This window comes from Jatropha curcas, chromosome 9 (genome assembly GCF_041381405.1).
Source record: "Jatropha curcas cultivar XTBG-Jc1 chromosome 9, XTBG_Jcur_1.0, whole genome shotgun sequence".
Lineage (NCBI taxonomy): Eukaryota > Viridiplantae > Streptophyta > Magnoliopsida > Malpighiales > Euphorbiaceae > Jatropha > Jatropha curcas.
The window spans coordinates 15,888,609-15,905,188 of NC_143159.1; the positions used below are offsets into that span (position 1 = coordinate 15,888,609).

At 41.5% G+C, this 16,580-nt stretch overlaps 1 pseudogene; it reads left to right on the top strand.

Moving 5' to 3' along the window:
- Positions 1-6,837: 6,837 nt before the first annotated feature.
- On the top strand, positions 6,838-15,272 carry LOC149493700 (uncharacterized; annotated as a pseudogene).
- The last annotated feature ends 1,308 nt before the right edge of the window (positions 15,273-16,580 follow it).

The window sequence follows — 16,580 nt, forward strand, 5'->3', positions numbered from 1 at the left end:
TCCACCTCCGGTTAGTAGACCATGCCTTAAACATTGGGATAGTTAATCTAGCAATTAGGTTAATTAAAAACTGGAGTCACTTAGGGTTTTTTCCTAGTTTACCCTAAAATAATTAAACAAGGTGGCGACTCATACATTCACGTGCATTTCTGCCCTTAGTCACATGCACTCATATGCATTGACATGCCTTGGCATTTCGGGGGAGGGGTTCACAGTTTGGCGACTCTGCTGGGGAATATATGTAATCATTTTACATAAAGTGGACTACGATTGTTGTGTAAACTAACCTGCCCTTCTTTAGGGCATTATTTTACTATGCGTTGTTTTGCAGGGTACCCTAACATTGAATCAAGTATTCTTTCTTTAAGAATACGGGATAAGGAGAATTGGGACTTAATTGTACAATTTAATTAAATCATTTTAATTTGTTGATTTATTTGCACGATTGAGAATCTTTTTCTCCATTGCATAAAAAATGAGTTTCAAATGAATTTCTTCTCTCTCTGTTCAAACTTTTGAGTCTGGATAGCAAGTAGCGCTGATCGGCAGGTCTCATTGATTATGTCGACGGACAGACAAAGCGTCCTCCCTGTTACCGCAAACCATCCCTAATCCTTTTGGGGGTGGCCCATGAGTATGCGTACCGTTGGACCCACGCGAAACTCTTTGTTTCACATGTGGTTAGGTATATCCATGCTCTAGGTTCAAGGGTCCCTTAATAAGCCAATTCTCTATTTGTGTCATAGCCTATAAAACCTATCCTTTAGGACTGTATGCACCCAATGATACGAATCATATCATTAAAACAGATTATGACGTGATGTTGTGCGCATTCATGACATATCATAAGCATTGAATAAAACACAAGGAGAACACAAAACACTCTTTTGTTTTTAGTCATGCATAGTTGGACAAAGAGTCGATCTACCTCACATCAGCTACCCTGATACATAAACCGCCATACCCTAATCCAATTACCCTCATGCTTATAGGTACCCCCTGTTCAAGTGCCAACATCAGTGCCAGCCACACCTGCAGTACTATCACCAGCTTCACCAGCTACACCAGCTTCACCTATAACTTCAACAACCCTACCTGTTTCAATGGCATCAATCTCTGACATCCAAAGCCTCATTGAACAACTGGAGGCCAGAATGGAGGCCAGAATGAATGAGGCATTGGCTGCCCAAAGGACTGCCCTCATAGCTGAATTGGGTAATGGTAATGGTAATGGTAATGGGGCTTCGGCCGGGGGAAGTGGACCTGCTACCTCCAATCAGGGACCTGCTGCTGAACCTACAAACCCTGCCCTGAACCTGGATGACATGCCCTCCAAAACTGCTTCTGAGCTGGAAGCTCAGAGAATTAGAGAAAAACTAGAACTGCTGGAAAGGTCTGTTACTGCCCTTAAGACCCACAAGGAAGTGGTGGACATGGACTCCTTGTCCTTGTTCCCCGAGGCAAGACTACCAACCAAGTTCAAGATGCCCAATATGGACAAGTTTGATGGAACCACTTGTCCCAAAATGCACCTAAAAATGTATGTGGGTGCTCTAAACCCGTTTGGACTGAACAGCGAGCTCCTTGCTCAGTTGTTCCAACAATCACTCACTGGTGCTGCTTTGAGGTGGTTTGTTAGCCTGGATCGGTCTAAGATGAAGACTTGGGAAGACATCTGCAATGCATTCAATTCACAATATCACTATAACATAGAGGTGGATGTTACTCGGAGAGAATTGGAAACCACCAAACAAAAGAACAATGAACCCTTTTCCTCGTTCCTTACGAGGTGGAGGGCCAAGGCCGCCCAAATGATCAATCGGCCTTCAGAACAAGAACAGGTAGACATAATCATCAAGAACCTACTACCTGTCTACTATGAATACTCAAATTTTGAGGCTCAAAGAGCCAGTTTTCCCGGACTGCAAACAGTCCGGCCGGGCCGAAGGCCATTCGGAAAGTTCACCGGAAGTATGCCAATATGGTACTTGAAACGTCCGAAAAATTACGAGGATCACGGAACTGGTCCCGGAATATTTTTTGGAGGTCCGAAACTCCCAAAAAAACCTCCGGAATGAAAAAATTAGCAAAACCACCGGCCTCGACGGCTCGGGCCGCCGGACACGGTGGCTTTGCCGGCGGCCCAGGCCGCCGAGCTCCGGTGGAGTCCAGCGGCTCAGGCCGCCCAACAGTCCGATTTTTGCCTATAAATTGGCCCCGATGTCTTCATTTCAACTCACTCAGTTTGTGTTGACAGACGCTCCTTCTCCCCCACGCTCCTTGCGATTCTTTACTGCTTTTCTGCATTTTAGTTTAGCTTTATTGCTTTCTTGCTTTGTTAATTGGTCACTAAATTTAAATTAATTAATATTCCCTTAACGAGGAGCTTAACCTGGAGTTAAGAAGTGGCCGTCGATTAAATCAGTACATAAACTAAACTCTGCCTATTTAATTTTAGCACTTCATGCATGCTTCTCTTCTACTCCTAATTCTACAACTGCATAAATGCATTCATGTCATCATTAGGCAAGTAAACTGCCTCAATTAAATAAATTTAGGCTAACTGCCCGGTTAATTAATAATCGTGGTATTAAAGCCTAAATCCGACAATATTGGCTAAAGCCTAGTTAATCAATAACTATGGTATAATCGCCTTTATTTCGTACAAGTCCGGTTTAAGTCCAATTAATCAATAATTGTGGCCAAATAGCCTTAGTTAAACATGTTTTCTTGGCAATAAATTGCCTACATTGCAAATCGATTAATCACTTTTGGCAAACAAATTGCCTACAAGTAGATTAATCCTTTCTAGCGACAAATCGCTTAAAAATCAAAATTTTGGCTAAAAGCCTTCAAATAATTACTTTTGGCAAATAAATTGCCTCAAATCAACCAATTTTGGCGACAATCGCCCAATGAACATTTTTTGGCAATAAATTGCCTAAATTAACTCATTTTGGCTAAAAGCCTTCAAATAATCAAATTTCGGCGACAATCGCCTAAATCACATCAATTTTTGGCAGCAATTGTCAAAATCAATCTTTTGGCTAAAAGCCTTAAAATCAACACTTTTGGCAACGCCTAATCAAATCAATCAATTTTCAGGCAAAATGCCTAAACAAAATGCACGAAGCATACACACACTCATGCATAAAGCATATTCATTCAAAGCCCTTTTAAAAAGGCCTATCGAACTACGTTAACTTTGATCTTCCATTCAAACTGAAGTACGTAGGCACGTTTGGGATTTAACCCCGAGCGGCAAGTCGAAATCACATAAACATTTTCAATTACATCATCTTCCTTGCAGAACATTCATTCATAGGTTAGTTCATCAGCATGACATAGTCTCGGGATCCACCTCCGGTTAGTAGACCATGCCTTAAACATTGGGATAGTTAATCTAGCAATTAGGTTAATTAAAAACTGGAGTCACTTAGGGTTTTTTCCTAGTTTACCCTAAAATAATTAAACAAGGTGGCGACTCATACATTCACGTGCATTTTGACGTGGAACCCAATGAAAATAAATTTCATGAACTCAATGACAAGTTTTGGAAAAGATCAAAGATCTAGAATAAACTCCCCTCTATGGCACCCAATGCTTAAAGAAGCAAGAACACCAATAATAGAGTGAAAGAATAAGATAAACGCCACAAAGAATTGATAAGTTTACCTTGATTCTTGATGCAATTAGAAGAATGCAATCTCACACTCTCTAAAAACATGAACACGCCTAAGCATGAAGAAGTAGTCTTTAATTCATTGAATAATTGTTGAATAATTACAAAATAACAAGCTATTTATACTAATCTAAGAGGTCTAGATCCTTAAAGGATTTAGAGTTAGCTAAGGAGTAGGATTTAGCAAATCTAAACCAACTAAGGATAAGACTAATAAAATCATAACAACTTAAGGATTTGGAGATCTAATCCAAATCCACTAAAGATTGACTAAATCTAATCAAAATAAGGCTAATTATTCAAGGGTGGACGAAATATTGGAGGCCCAACCCATTAGCATTGCAAAAACACAAAATAAGCTGACTAACTAATGAGAGGCAGACAGTTGCACGGTCCAGGGTGTGCCAAGGCGCACGGGCATGCGCGCATGTATGAGTGTTCCTCGCGAGAGGCAGAGAAGTGCACGGGCGTGCGCGCATGTATGAGTGTTCCTCGCGAGAGGCAGAGAAGTGCACGGCCTGGGGCGTGCTGATTGGCACGGGCGTGCGCGCATGTATGTGTGTCCCTCGCGAGAGGCAGAGAAGTGCACGGCCTGGGGCGTGCTATCTTGCACGGGCATGCTTCTACAAGCCTTCAAGTCAAAGTTACTGTAGAAAAAAGTCAATTTTACTGTAGCAGACGTGTCCAACTCAACATGTGCTTTCAATAATGTGAGAAACTTAGGTGTTCCCCATGCTTCCTTGAACTTTATGGTTGAGTGGTATCGATTCCGTATCACATTTCTGCCCTTAGTCATATGCATTCGTATGCTTGATATTTGGGGTAGGGGTTCACAGTTTGGTGACTCCGCTGGGGAATTATGTAATCATTTTGCATAAAGTGGACTACGATTGCTGTGTAAACTAACCTGCCCTTCTTTAGGGCATTATTTTACTATGCGTTGTTTTGCAGGGTACCCTAACATTGAATCAAGTATTCTTTCTTTAAGAATACGGGATAAGGAGAATTGGGACTTAATTGTACAATTTAATTAAATCATTTTAATTTGTTGATTTATTTGCACGGTTGAGAATCATTTTCTCCATTGCATAAAAAATGAGTTTCAAATGAATTTCTTCTCTCTTTGTTCAAACTTCTGAGTCTGGATAGTAAGTAGCGCTGATCGGCAGGTCTCATTGATTATGTCGACGGACAGCCAAAGCGTCCTCCCTGTTACCGCAAACCATCCCTAATCCTTTTGGGGGTGGCCCATGAGCATGCGTACCGTTGAACCCACGCGAAACTCTTTGTTTCACATGTGGTTAGGTATATCCATGCTCTAGGTTCAAGGGTCCCTTAATAAGCCAATTCTCTATTTGTGTCATAGCCTATAGAACCTATCCTTTAGGACTGTATGCACCCAATGATACGAATCATATCATTAAAACAGATTATGACGTGATGTTTTGCGCATTCATGACATATCATCACATTAAGAGGAACACAAAACACTCTTTTATTTTTAGTCATGCACAGTTGGACAAAGAGTCGATCTACCTCACATCAGCTACCCTGATACATAAACCGCCATACCCTAATCCAATTACCCTCATGCTTGATACGGATCCATCATCACTCGTCACTGGATCGCAAGGAGGCATGGTGAACGACGAAGGAGATCCATTGGTGCTTCCGATTTGGACCGATTACAAGGAGCCGTGCCAAGCGATATGGGGCAGCCATATCATTATTTGTTCAAACCCAAATAACACAAGAACTTCATGATGTCGCATTCAACAAGTGTTGTGAGGAACTTGAAGGCATTCCTAAGCTTCTAATGTTGTTGGTGGCCCGTGAAGTTGAAGCAATCCAATAAATTAGCTTGACTGCTACAGTGGAGGGAAGCACGCCTGCTACAGTGCCCGCGCCAATTAGCTTGACTTGCTGCAGTAAATTTGACTTTTCTACAGTAACTTTGACTCGCTACAGTGACATCGACTTGAAGGCTTGGAGTGACTTAGGCGTGTTTTGTGTGTTTTATGCTTTGTTAAACCTAGATTCCTTATTTAGTATAAATAACTTGTCTTCCATGTAAGGACAGAATTTTGATAAATTGAAAAACTTCATTTGTTCAAGCTTTGCTTGTTCCATTTGCTTAGAGTGATAGTGAGAGATTGCTTCCTCTAATTGCATCAAGAATTTAAGGTAAACTTATCAATTCGTTTGTGGCGTTTATCTTGTTCTTTGCTTGATTATTGGTGTTACCGTTTCCTTATAAACGTGGGGTGCCATAGAGCATTTAATCTCGATTATTGGTGTTTCCGTTTCATTATAAACGAGGGGTGCCATAGAGGCGAACTTACATCTCATCCTTTGATTCGATCCGTATCATTTGGTATCAGAGCCAAATCAAAGTTTTAGGGTAAGTTCTGTTATCTTAGTTAGGAATTTGAGTTTTCTTGTTGCTGGATTCCATTGTTGTTTGTCTTATTTCTTGTTTTCATTGTAGATCTGGAATTTTCTCTTTAGATCTCGCTGGATCTAGGTGTTTCTCGTTAGATCTTCTTAGATCTGGAATTTTCTCTTTGGATCTTGTTGCATCTAGATATTTTTCTCGTTGGATCTACTTAGATCTAGAATTACCTTCTTCTGAATCTTCTTATTGTTGCTTGTTCTTCATTCAAAAAAAAAAAAAAAAAAAAAAAAAAAAGAGAACAAATCAATTGATTACGTTATTAAGAATTTATAAGTTATTAAATACCAAATATGGAGATTTGTTTGTCTTCTTGAATCTTGTTGATAAAAAAAAAAAAAAAAAAAAAAAGAAAAAAAAAAGTCATTGTTGGACAACTAATTATTACCTACCAAATTTGAATTGGGGGACACAAAAACATTGTTGGACAACATAATCATTACCTACCTAAATTGAATTCGAAGACACAAATTGGGTCACTTGCTACAGGAACTCCCCTACCTAAATTGGGTCGCTTGCTACAGTCACTTGCTACAGTAAAGTGCTACAGGTACTCAGTAGCATCCGTGCTACAGTACCTTAAAAAAAATTTTATTTTTTTTTTTGGGTTTTTCTTTGTTTGCTTGCATTGTTTGGGTAGAAGTAAATTAGGTCTATATTTGGTTTGCTTGTAGTGAACTAAATTCATACATTATATCCAGAATTCGTCTTTTAAATTCTAGTTTGTTTATTCTTGTTTTGAGCTTTCTTTTGCCTCTATTACATTATTAGGGTGTATTTGTTTGTTCACTACACTCTAAATTAATATAATCAAGTAGTACATCATCTTGTCCTTGTACTACCATCCATTATCGTTTTGAGTCTTCTTTCTAGAGTTTGTGCTTACTTGTTGTTAAGGTTTGTTTTCCTTGTGTTCTAAACGTGCTTTGAGATTGATTGGTTGGCTTAAAATTCTGAAGTACAATTAGAGGATTTGCAAAGAGTGGTAAGGAGTGTAAACACGTGAGGTAGTGTTTTCTTCACTTTAACCAATTTCCTTTGTGATTTCTTTGAGTACTAATCATGAGTACAGGAAAGTCAGGAGATATTAGTAAAGATGGAGGACAAATTCAAGACCCCCAATTGAAGCTCTTTATGGAGTCGATTCAAGGGCAATTTCGATCCTATAACAACTTCCTCCAAGATATGAGAGAGGAATTGCAGGAAATTAAAGCTGCCCAAAGCTCCAATACTACAAGAGCTCGTCCAAGTAATACTCCACCGATGAGATTTCAAATTCCTGAAGATGATGAAGTCGATAATCCCGGAGTTAGTACAGTTGATGGTGACTTGGGTTCCATTAAAATGAAGGTTCCGGAGTTCCATGGAAACAACAACGCAGAAGAGTACCTTGAATGGGAAAGAAAGGTTGAGCAAATTTTTGAATGTCATAATTATTCTGAAACGAAGAAGTCTCACCTTGCAGCCGTTGAGTTCAAGGGATATGCTATGTTCTGGTGGGAACAGTTGTTGTTAAAGAGAAGGAAGAAGGGAATGCGACCCGTACCACAATGGGAGACCATGAAGGAGTTGATGCACCAGAAATTTGTCCCAACCCATTACTTCAGGGACTTACACAACAAGTTAGCTAGATTGCTGCAAGGGGGAAGAAGTGTAGAGGTCTACTACAAGGAGATGGAGATGTACATAGCTAGAGCCAAGATTGAGGAGGCTGAAGAAATTACTATGTCTAGATTCCTTGGAGGTTTGAATGATGAGATTGCCGATGCTTTGGAGATGTATCACTATGATACACTAGAAGAGATGGTAGATATGGCCATGAAGTTAGAAAGGCAGAAAAAGGGAAAGTTCACCAACAAGTATTCCAACAATACTTTGGGGACCAAATGGTCCAAGGGAGGTGAGAAGAAAGACTTCAGAGGTCCTAGTTTCCAAAGAACGGAATCAGTTTCAAAAGGTAAAGAGGTTGCCCAAACTACATTCAAGGTAAACAAAGGTACTTCTAACTCTATAACCCCTTCTAGAGAGATTAAATGCTTTAAGTGTTTAGGAAAAGGGCATATTGCATCTCAATGTCCTAATAAAAGGGTTATGATTGTTAGGGAAGATGGTAATGTTAGTTCTGAATCTGAATGTAGTGATTGTGATGATTTGCCTCATTTGCATGATGTTGATAATGATAATTCAAATGAGGATGAGCATAACTTGTTGTTTGCTGAACGTGGAGAATCTCTAGTTGTTAGGCGAGTTTTGAATATGCATGTTAAGGAGGAGAGCCTTGAACAACGTGAGAACATATTTCACACTAGATGCTTGATACATGGAAAAGTGTGCTTGCTTATTATTGATGGGGGTAGTTGCACTAATGTTGCTAGTGTGAGTATGGTGAATAAGTTGAATTTGGCATGTCTTAAACATCCTAAACCTTATAGATTGCAATGGTTGAATGATGGTGGAGAGGTGAAGGTGACACGCCAGGTACTTGTGCCGTTTTCTATTGGATGGTACAAGGATGAAATTTTGTGTGATGTAGTACCGATGCAGGCAGGCCATCTATTGTTGGGAAGGCCATGGCAATATGATCGAAAGGCACTACATGATGGGTTCTTTAACCGATACTCTTTGGTTCATAAGGGGAAGAAGGTGACTCTTGTTCCATTATCGCCTCAAGAAGTAAACACCGATCAGAAGAAAATACTTGAGAGAGAAAGAGAGACTTCAGCTTTGAGGGAAAATGAGAGTGAGGCTTCCAGTTCGAGAGAACAAAAGAGTGTTAAGAGAGAGGTTGAAAAGAAAGAGGCCACAAAAGATACCAAACAGATTATTGGCCCAACGGTGAGTGAAACACCGAGAGGAGAGAGAAAGAAACACACTTTTTATGCGAGAGCTAGGGAGGTTAAGTGTGCCATAGCCTTGAGGCAGCCCGTGTTGCTTCTTAGATTCAAGGAAATTTTATTTTCTAACACTGACACTAACCTTAATGGTTTACCTTCTGTGTTTGTTTCTATGTTACAGGAATTCACTGATGTTTTTCCAGAGGAGCTACCTAGTGGATTACCACCTTTGAGAGGGATAGAACATCAGATTGATTTCATTCCCGGCTCCACCATTCCAAATCGACCAGCCTATAGAAGCAATCCGACGGATACAAAGGAGTTGCAAAGGCAAGTTGATGAGCTTATGGAGAAAGGATTGGTGCGAGAAAGCATGAGTCCTTGTGTCGTTCCAGTACTTTTAGTACCAAAGAAGGATGGTACATGGCGTATGTGCGTTGATTGTAGGGCGGTCAACAAGATCACTGTAAAGTACAGACACCCTATCCCTAGACTTGATGACATGTTAGATGAGTTGTGTGGGGCCACTTACTTTACAAAGATCGATTTAATGAGCGGTTATCATCAAATTCGGATGCAACCAGGTGATGAATGGAAAACTGCTTTCAAAACTAAGTATGGTTTGTATGAATGGTTAGTAATGCCTTTTGGATTATCTAACGCACCTAGCACATTTATGAGGCTTATGAACCATGTTTTACGAGCTTTCTTAGGAAAATTTGTAGTTGTGTACTTTGATGATATACTTGTTTATAGCAAGTCTCTTAATGATCATGTTGGGCATGTTAGGCTAGTATTACAAGCTTTGAGAAATGAACAATTGTATGCTAAGCTTAAGAAATGCACATTTTGTATAGATAGACTTGTGTTCCTTGGTTTTGTTGTGAGTGCGCAGGGTATAGAGGTAGATGAAGAGAAAGTGAAAGCTATCAAGGAATGGCCGACACCGAAATCAGCTTCGGATGTGCGAAGTTTCCATGGGTTGGCAAGTTTCTACTGACGGTTCGTACAAGATTTCTCTTCGATTGCCGCACCACTCACGGAGGTAATTAAAAAGGAAGTTGGGTTCAAGTGGGGCGAGGAACAGCAGAAAGCGTTTGACATGCTTAAAGGGAAGTTGACATCCGCTCCTATACTTTCTTTACCTAATTTTGAGAACACCTTTGAAATTGAGTGTGATGCTTCTGGTGTAGGAATTGGAGGAGTACTGATGCAAGAGAAGAAACCAATTGCCTATTTCAGTGAGAAGTTGAACGGAGCACAACTCAATTACTCAACCCATGATAAGGAGCTATATGCCTTGGTGAGGACTTTGAGCGTATGGCAACACTACTTACTACCTAAGGAGTTTGTCATTCATACTGATCACGAGGCCCTAAAACATTTGAAGGGTCAAGGTAAGCTCAACAAGCGACATGGTAAGTGGGTTGAGTTCATTGAACAATTCCCTTACGTTATTAAATACAAGCATGGAAAGGATAACGTTGTTGCTGATGCATTGTCACGGAGATATACCTTACTTACTACTCTTAGCTCTAAATTGATAGGATTTGAGTATGTTAAGGATTTGTATGCATCTGACTCTGATTTTGGCAATGTATATTTGGCATGTGAACATGGGGCATTTGATAAATTTTATCGACACGAAGGATATTTGTTTAGGGGCAGTAAACTTTGCATGCCTAAATGCTCTATGCGTGATTTGCTTGTACTTGAGTCTCATTGTGGGGGATTGATGGGACATTTTGGGGTACATAAGACTTATGACATATTGAATGAACATTTTTATTGGCCTCATATGCGTAAAGATGTCGAGAAAGTTTGTGATTCTTGTCTTACTTGTAAACAGGCCAAATCTAAGTCTATGCCTCATGGGTTGTATATGTCTTTACCAGTTCCTAGCTCACCTTGGGTTGATATATCTATGGATTTTGTACTTGGATTACCTAAGACTAGGCATGGTAGAGACAGTATATTTGTAGTAGTTGATAGGTTCAGCAAAATGGCTCATTTCATTCCTTGTCACAAAACTGATGATGCTATTCATGTTGCTAAATTATTCTTTAGAGAGGTGGTACGATTACATGGAGTTCCACGGACTATCGTTTCTGATAGGGATGCTAAGTTCCTTTCACATTTTTGGCGGGTTTTGTGGGGTAAACTGGGTACAAAATTACTTTATTCGACTACTTGTCATCCACAAACTGATGGACAAACTGAAGTTGTGAATAGGACTTTGGGAACTTTACTTCGTACTATAGTGGGTAAAAATTTGAAAACTTGGGAGGATTGTTTGCCATTTATTGAATTTGCATATAATCGAAGCATACATTCTACTTCAGGTTTTACTCCATTTGAACTTGTTTATGGATTTAACCCACTAACTGTTTTGGATCTTATTCCTTTACCTTTACATGAGCTCTCTAGTTTAGATGGTGAAAAGAAAGCTAAACTGGTGAAGTCTTTACATTAGAAGGCTCGAGCAAATATTGAAAAGAGGAACAAACAGTATGCTGACAAGGCTAATAAAGGAAGGAAGAAGCTAGTGTTTGCGCCTGGAGATTGGGTTTGGGTGCACCTTCGGAAGGAACGGTTTCCCAACCAACGAAAGTCTAAGCTAGATGCACGTGGAGATGGTCCATTCCAAGTCTTAGAACGCGTCAATGACAACGCCTACAAGATAGACTTACCAGGTGAGTATGGTGTTTCCGCTACCTTCAACGTTAGTGATTTGTCTCCTTTTGACATGGGTGCAGATTTGAGGACAAATCTTTTTGAGGAAAGGGGGGATGATACGGATCCATCATCACTCGTCACTGGATCGCAAGGAGGCATGGTGAACGACGAAGGAGATCCATTGGTGCTTCCTATTGGACCGATTACAAGGAGCCGTGCCAAGCGATATGGGGCAGCCATATCATTATTTGTTCAAACCCAAATAACACAAGAACTTCATGATGTCGCATTCAACAAGTGTTGTGAGGAACTTGAAGGCATTCCTAGGCTTCTAATGTTGTTGGTGGCCCGTGAAGTTGAAGCAATCCAATAAATTAGCTTGACTGCTACAGTGGAGGGAAGCACGCCTGCTACAGTGCCCGCGCCAATTAGCTTGACTTGCTGCAGTAAATTTGACTTTTCTACAGTAACTTTGACTCGCTACAGTGACATCGACTTGAAGGCTTGGAGTGACTTAGGCGTGTTTTGTGTGTTTTATGCTTTGTTAAACCTAGATTCCTTATTTAGTATAAATAACTTGTCTTCCATGTAAGGACAGAATTTTGATAAATTGAAAAACTTCATTTGTTCAAGCTTTGCTTGTTCCATTTGCTTAGAGTGACAGTGAGAGATTGCTTCCTCTAATTGCATCAAGAATTTAAGGTAAACTTATCAATTCGTTTGTGGCGTTTATCTTGTTCTTTGCTTGATTATTGGTGTTACCGTTTCCTTATAAACGTGGGGTGCCATAGAGCATTTAATCTCGATTATTGGTGTTTCCGTTTCATTATAAACGAGGGGTGCCATAGAGGCGAACTTACATCTCATCCTTTGATTCGATCCGTATCAATGCTTACAGGTACCCCCTGCTCAAGTACCAACTTCAGTGCCAGCCACACCTACAGTGTTGTCACCAACATCACCAGCTTCACCAGCTACACCAGTTTCGCCTACAACTCCAACAACCCTACCTACATCAATGGCATCACTTACCGACATCCAAACTCTCATCGAACAACTGGAGGCTAGGATGGAGGCCAGAATGAATGAGGCATTGGCTGCCCAAAGGACTGCCCTGATAGCTGAACTGGGTAATGGAAATGGAAATGGGGCTTCCGCCGGGGGAAGTGGACCTGCTACCTCCAATCAGGGTCCTACTGTTGAACCTACAAACCCTACCCTGAACTTGGATGACATGCCCTCCAAAACTGCTTCTGAGCTGGAAGCTCAGAAAATGAGGGAGAAACTAGAACTCCTAGAAAGATCTATCACTGCTCTCAAGACACACAAGGAGGTGGTGGACATGGACTCCTTGTCCTTGTTCCCCGAAGCAAGACTGCCCACAAAATTCAAAATGCCCAACATGGACAAATTTGGTGGAACCACTTCTCCTAAAACTCATTTGAAAATGTATGTGGGTGCCCTTAACCCGTTTGGATTGAGCAGCGAGCTCCTTGCTCAGTTGTTCCAACAATCCCTGACTGGTGCGGCTCTGAGGTGGTTTGTTAGCCTGGATCGGTCTAAGATGAAGACCTGGGAGGACATCTGTAATGCATTTAATTCCCAATATCACTATAATATGGAAGTGGATCTTACTCGAAGGGAACTAGAAACCACCAAGCAAAAGAACAATGAACCCTTTTCCTCGTTCCTTACGAGGTGGAGGGCCACGGCCGCCCAAATGATTAATCGGCCTTCTGAGCAAGAACAGGTGGACATAATAATAAAAAACCTGCAGCCCGTCTACCAACAACAACTACGAACCCAGTATCTACCAACGTTTCAGTCGCTCATTGCCACTGCGACGAAAGTAGAAGATCTGATTCAAATGGGGCAACTGAAAGAAGACTCAAGAACCTCCAAATATAAGAAACCTAGCCAAGCTGGCAAAGTCCACGAAGTGGCAAGCATCACCCCCACCAACCATTTACATGTGGGGAATATGAGAAATGGCAATCAGTCCAGAAGAACCTATACTGATCTCGGGATGCCAATCCTTGTGGTATTCCGAGAGGCTGTCAAAGCTAATTACATTAAGCCTTTGGAAGCAAGGCCTCCCCCCAACCCATTACCAAGGAACTACAGGGCTGATGAATACTGTGAGTACCATCAGGGATATGGGCATAAGACTGAAGCATGCTGGACGCTTAAGAACCGCATCCAGGACCTGGTGGATAACGGTTCAATTATTCCCAGAAGCAGGCCTAACATTAGCACTAACCCCTTACCAAACCACGGGGTAAATGCTATTGTTGATGACCAGGAATTGATCGATCCTTTCGAACTCTTCCTAGAAATGAATGAAATCTGTGTCCTAGATTTGAATGACCTAACTGAAGAGGTCGATGCTATAACCAGGAGCGGGAGACAATATGAAACGCTAGTCTTAGACAAAGTCCAAAATAAACCCTACCAGAGGCCAGAGGAGCTAAAGGAAGACCCAGTTGAAAAAGACCCAGGATAGGGTGTCAATCTGGGAACTTCTAGCATCATCCTTTCCTCATCGCCAAGCTCTTTGCAAGCCTTTGAGTCAACTGCAAACATCGGTGGAGGTTAGCCCCGAAGTGCTGGTATCTACCCTCACCCAATCATCAAAGATGCAAAACATCGAGTTTTCTGATGACGACTTACCCAAGGAGGGAGGCAGTCACAATAATGCCCTTTATGTCACTGTCCAGACCAGAGACAAAACTGTGCCCATGGTTCTCATTGATAATGGGTCAGCACTGAACGTCTACCCACTAAGGGTAGCCAGCTGTCTAGGGCTAGAAGAAGCAGACTTCACTCCATCAGACCAGATAGTCAAAGCCTACGACAACACTAGGAGGGAAGTATTGGGGGTTGCAACATTAAAATTGGCAATTGGGCCAGCCATAATGGAGGTACCATTCCAGGTAATTGATGTGCCTACTAGCTTCAACCTACTTCTAGGTCGACCCTGGATACATCATGCTAAGGCAGTACCCTCTTCCTTGCCCCAAATGGTCAAGTTTCCTCATGAGGACAAGGTTATCACTATCCAAGGGGATGACTACAGTCAGCTCAAGAAGCCAAAGGGCCAGCCTCTCTTTGAGGTCAACCCTGAAACTGCCAATTTACCCCTCTCGGGATTTCAATATGACACTGTGCAGTTTATAGAAGGAAAGGCTGCAAACTCTCAATTTCTCTTTGATTTCGGGATAGTGCAAATAAACTGCATAGTGCCTTTAATGCTGTAGATGTCCTATCTGCCTGGAATGATTATGGCAAGGTCCGGAAAGACCTACCCCGCACTGCAAGCCTGGGAGTGTCCGGTGAATGAAGGGACCTATGGACTGGGTTACGAGCCCACTGATGAAGACCGTGTTGAGAGAACCAGAAAGGGAAGGAAGAAGGGTATACAGATGCGGCCTTACCTCTTGACTCTGAATGGTTACTTCTGCAAACCGGGAGAAACGATTCCTTATCGTGGCTTCCAAGAACCATTCCGCTGCCCGACTGCTAAGAAGATGCTGCCTGGGTTAGAAATATTCTCGGATGTCTAGGGCAACAAGCCCGAAACAATAACAGAGCTAGAAGTAGAAGACTTCATGTATCCCAGTCTCTTTGACGAGGTTGCAATCATTACAGGAAGTGACGGGAATCAAGACCTGCTGAGCCTGATCAAGCCGTCCGAAGGGCCTCTCACCAACTGGTACGCCGAGGAGGATCACGCTGCTGATAAACCCCCTCCCGAGTCAAACTTAGTACCAAAGTCTGTAATCGAGTCATGTACTGAGTCTGAGTCTGACCCCAAGTCTGAAACCGAGTCAGAGTCCAGTTCCAGTTCCGAGTCGTCTATGTCGGATTTAGAAAATCCAGATTTCAAATTTGATGTATTTTTTGAAGACGATTCCGTCATAATCAATAAAGGCTTGCAAATTCTTGACTACCCCGTATGTCTATCTTTCCAAGCATTTCCAAGCAAAAATGATAAAAAAGAAATAAATGAAATAAAAAACGAAAAAGAAAAAATAATAATTGGCAAAGAAGAAAATGAACATACATACATTGCATCTGACTGTGTGAATAGGGAACAGGTCATTGAATGTTTGAAGAAGTTTGCCGATTGCTTCATGTGGAAGGCAAGTGACATCACGGGAATTGACCCAACAATAGTGGTGCGCAAGATTCCATCATACCTTGAAGCTAAGCCAGTAAAACAGAAGCTAAGAAGGCTAAAAATAGAATGGTCCTTGAAAATCAAGGAGGAAGTAGCTAAGCAATTGGAGAATAAGTTCATAGAACCCATTGCCTACCCGACGTGGTTAGCAAACATAGTGCAGGTTCCTAAGAAGGATGGAAAGGTGCGAATGTGTGTGAATTACCGGGATTTGAATAAAGCATGTCCGAAAGACGACTTTTCCCTGCCGCATATTGACTTGTTGGTGGACCGAATGGCTGGACACGAGATGGTATCCTTGACTGATCTCGCTGTCGGGTATAATCAAATAATGATGCATTTGCCAGACAAAGAGAAAACGACATTCATCACGGAGTGGGGAACCTACTGCTATAGGGTCATGCCTTTTGGGCTCAAAAATGCCGGGGCAACCTATCAAAGAATGGCAACGACCATCTTCCATGACATGATTCACAAAGAAGTAGAAGTGTATGTGGACGATATGGTTGTCAAATCGAAAACAGCTGAAGAACATACAACAACACTTGAGAAGTTCTTCCTTAAACTTCGAAAGTACAATTTAAAGCTCAACCCGGCAACATGTCTGTTTGGAGCTACATCCGGAGTATTTCTGGGGCATATGGTCAGTCGGAAGGGCATAGAGATTGACCCTTCAAAAGCTAAAGCCATTCTGGAAATGCCAGCACCGAAGACGGAAAAAGAAGTTCGGGGTTTCCTGGGAAGGCTACAGTACAT